Raw genomic sequence first — 4,665 nt, 5'->3', positions numbered from 1 at the left:
TTGGAGAGGAGGGAGAGGAAGTGAACGCCACTGAGGGAAGGCCTCAATGGGCGTGCACTGACCTCCAATGAGTTCCCTAGTGAGGAACCATGGGAATTTGAGGCTCAAAATGAGACCATAGAGATTCCATTGGACTTAATTCTGCCCTTCATGAGCTCTGATGAGTATTCTTCCTCTGAAGAGGATGAGTATGTCACTGAAGAGCAAGTTGCTAAATACCTTAGAGCAATCATTGAAGCTAAATGACAAGTTATTTGGAAATGAGACTTGGGAAGATGAACCTCCTTTGCTCACCAAAGAACTGGATGACTTGTCTAGGCAGAAATTACCTCAAAAGAGACAAGATCCTGGGAAGTTTTCAATACCTTGTACCATAGGCACCATGACCTTCAAGAAGGCTCTATGTGACTTAGGGTCAAGTGTGAACCTCATGCCTCTCTCTGTAATGGAGAAGCTAGGGATCTTTGAGGTACAAGCTGCAAGAATCTCACTAGAGATGGCAGACAACTCAAGAAAACAAGCTTATGGACTTGTAGAGGATGTTTTGGTGAAGATTGAAAGACCATTACATCCCTGCTGATTTCATAGTCCTAGAGACTGGGAAGTGCATGGATGAAACCATCATCCTTGGCAGACCCTTCCTAGCCACAGCCAAGGCTGTGATTGATGTTGATAGAGGTGAACTGATCATTCAAGTGAATGAAGAATCCTTTGTGTTCAAGGCTCAAGGATATCCCTCTGTCACCATGGAGAGGAAGCATGAAGAGCTTCTCTCAATTCAGAGACAAACAGAGCCCCCACAGTCAAACTCTAAGTTTGGTGTTGGGAGGCCACAACCAAACTCTAAGTTTGGTGTGAACCCCCACATTCAAACTCTAAGTTTGGTGTTGGGAGGTCCCAACATTGCTCTGAGTATCTGTGAGGCTCCATGAGAGCCCTCTGTCAAGCTACTGACATTAAAGAAGCGCTTGTTGGGAGGCAACCCAATGTTATATTTTATATATTTTCCTTGTTATTTTATGTTTTTTTTGTAGGTGATGATCATAAGAATCACAAAATCAATTGAAAAGCAAAAACAGAATGAAAAACAGGAAGAAAAACAGCACACCTGGAGGAAGAACCCACTGGCGTTTAAACGCCAGTGAGGCTAGCAGTTGGGCGTTTAACGCCCAGTCTGGCACCATTCTGGGCGTTTAACGCCAGAAAGGGGCACCAGACTGGCGTTAAACGCCAGGAAAGGGCAAGAACCTGGCGTTAAACGCCAGAAATGGGCACCAGCCCGGCGTTTAACGCCAGAATTGGCTCAAAACGTGATTTTGAATGCCATTTGGTGCAGGGATGACTTTTCCTTGACACCTCAGGATCTGTGGACCCCACAGGATCCCCACCAACCCCACCACACTCTCTCTTCTTCACCCATTCAAACCACTTTCCCTCCCAAACCCACCCATAATGGCCGAACCCCATCTCCCCTCTCCTATATAAACCCTTCTTCACCCCTTCATTTTCACACAACTTAAACACCACTTCTCCCCCTCTTTGGCCGAACACATAAGCCATCTCCTTCTTCCTCATTTCTTCTTCTTCTACTCTCTTCTTTCTTCTTTTGCTCGAGGACGAGCAAACCTTTTAAGTTTGGTGTGGTAAAAGCATTGCTTTTTGTTTTTCCATAACCATTTATGGCATCCAAAGCCGGTTCAACTGAGAAGGCATGACCTCAAGCCCATCACTAAGAAAAGGATGGAGCAAACAAAAGACCCCTCTCATCAAGAGATCCCTGAGATGCCTCAAGGGATGCACTTTCCCCCACAAGACTATTGGGAGCAACTAAACACCTCCCAAGGAGAATTGAGTTCCAACATGGGACAACTAAGGGTGGAGCACCAAGAACATTCCATCCTCCTCCATGAAATTAGAGAAGATCAAAGAATCATGAGAGAGGAGCAACAAAGACAAGGAAGAGACATTGAGGAGCTCAAGCACTCCATAAGACCTTCAAGAGGAAGAACAAACCGCCATCACTAAGGTGGACCCGTTCTTTAATCTCCTTGTTCTTTGCTTTTCTGTTTTTCGAAAATTATGCTTTATGTTTATCCATGTTTGTGTCTTATGATCATTAGTGTCTTAGTGTCTATGCCTTAAAGCTATGAATATGAATCCATCACCTTTCTTAAATGAAAACTGTTTTTATTACAAAAGAACAAGAAGTACAGGATTTCAAATTCATCTTTAAAACTAGCTTAATTAGTTTGATGTGGTGACAATACTTTTTGTTTTCTGAATGTATGCTTGAACAGTGCATATGTCTTTTGAATTTGTTGTTCATGAATGTTAAAAATTGTTGGCTCTTGAAAGAATGATGAAAAAGGAGACATGTTACTGAGGATCTGAAAAATCATAAAAATGATTCTTGAAGCAAGAAAAAGCAGTGAATACAAAAAAAAAAAAAGAGAAAGAGAAAAACGAAAAAGAAAAAAAAAGGGGAAAAAGAGAAAGAAAGAAATAAAGTTGTGATCCAAGGCAAAAAGAGTGTGCTTAAGAACCCTGGACACCTCTAATTGGAGACTCTAGCAAAGCTGAGTCACATTCTGAAAAGGTTCACCCAATTATGTGTCTGTGGCATGTATGTATCCGGTGGTAATACTGGAAGACAGAGTGCTTTGGGCCACGGCCAAGACTCAATAAGTAGCTGTGTTCAAGAATCATCATACTTAACTAGGAGAATCAATAACACTATCTGGATTCTGAGTTCCTAAAGAAGCCAATCATTCTGAATTTCAAAGGATAGAGTGAGATGCCAAAACTGTTCGGAGGCAAAAAGCTACTAGTCCCGCTCATCTAATTTGGAGCTAAGTTTCATTGATAGTTTGGAGTCTATAGTATATTCTCTTCTTTTTATCTTATTTGATTTTCAGTTGCTTGGGGACAAGCAACAATTTAAGTTTGGTGTTGTGATGAGCGGATAATTTGTACGCTTTTTGGCATTGTTTTTAGTATGTTTTTAGTATCTTTTAGTTTTTTTTATATTTTTATTAGTTTTTAGTTAAAATTAACTTTTCTGGACTTTACTATGAGTGTGTTTTTTCTGTGATTTCAGGTATTTTCTGGCTGAAATTGAGGGATCTGAGCAAAAATCTGATCCAGAGACTCAAAAGGACTGCAGATGCTGTTGGATTCTGACCTCCCTGCACTCGAAGTGGATTTTCTGGAGCTACAGAAGCCCAATTGGCGCGCTCTCAATGGCGTTGGAAAGTAGACATCCTGGCTTTCCAGCAATATATGATAGTCCATACTTGCCCAAGATTTGATGGCCCAAACCGGCGTTCAAAGTCACCTCAAGAAATTCCAGCGTTAAACGCCGGAACTGGCACCCAAATGGGAGTTAAACGCCCAAACTGGCATAAAAGCTGGCGTTTAACTCCAAGAGGAGTCTCTACACGAAAAAGCTTCATTTGCTCAGCCCAAGCACACACCAAGTGGGCCCGGAAGTGGATTTCTATGTCATTTACTCATCTCTGTACACCCTAGGCTACTAGTTTTCTATATATAGGACCTTTTACTATTGTATTTTCATCTTTTGATCATGTTTTTATGATTGAACCCTCTTTGGGAGGCTGGCCTCACGGCCATGCCTAGACCTTGTTCTTATGTATTTTCAACGGTGGAGTTTCTACACACCATAGATTAAGGTGTGGAGCTCTGCTGTACCTCGAGTATTAATGCAATTACTATTGTTCCTCTATTCAATTCCGCTTGTTCTTTGTCCAAGATATCACTTGTTCTTCAACTTGATGAAGGTGATGATTGTCACGGATCATCACCATTCTCACTTATGAACAAAGTGACTGACAACTACTCTTGTTCTACAAGCATATGAGGCTTGGTGAATATCTCTTGGATTCCTGATACACGATGCATGGTTGATCGCCTGACAACCGAGTGCTCGCCTGACAAACGAGCCAGCCATTCCGTGAGATCAGAGTCTTCGTGGTATAGGCAAGAACTGATGGCGGCATTCAAGAGAATCCGGAAGGTCTAAACCTTGTCTGTGGTATTCTGAGTAGGATTCAATGATTGAATGACTGTGACGTGCTTCAAACTCCTAGCAGGCGGGGCGTTAGTGACAGACGCAAAAGAATCGATGGATTTTATTCCGGCCTGACCGAGAACCGACAGCTGATTAGCCATGCTGTGACAGAGCATAGGAACATTTTCACTGAGAGGATGGGAGGTAGCCATTGACAACGGTGAAACCCTACATGAGCTTGCCATGGAAAGGAGTAAGAAGGATTGGATGAAGACAGTAGGAAAGCAGAGAGACAGAAGGGAAGGCATCTTCATACGCTTATCTGAAGCTCTCAACAATGATATACATAAGTATCTCTATCTTTATCTTTATGCTTTATTCATCATCTATACCCATTTGAGTCTGCCTGACTGAGATTTACAAGGTGACCATAGCTTGCTTCATACCAACAATCTCCGTGGGATCGACCCTTACTCACGTAAGGTATTACTTGGACGACCCAGTGCACTTGCTGGTTAGTTGTGCGAAGTTGTAGTGATCACAATTTCGTGCACCATCCTCTTCAGAGTTTTGTGCTTTAGCTGCTCTTAGCTTCCTCTTCAGAGTCCTTTCAGGTTTAGGATCAGCTTCAACAAGTA

Source organism: Arachis stenosperma, chromosome 2 (assembly GCF_014773155.1).
Source record: "Arachis stenosperma cultivar V10309 chromosome 2, arast.V10309.gnm1.PFL2, whole genome shotgun sequence".
NCBI classification, from domain to species: Eukaryota; Viridiplantae; Streptophyta; class Magnoliopsida; order Fabales; family Fabaceae; genus Arachis; species Arachis stenosperma.
This window is presented reverse-complemented; position numbering follows the sequence as displayed.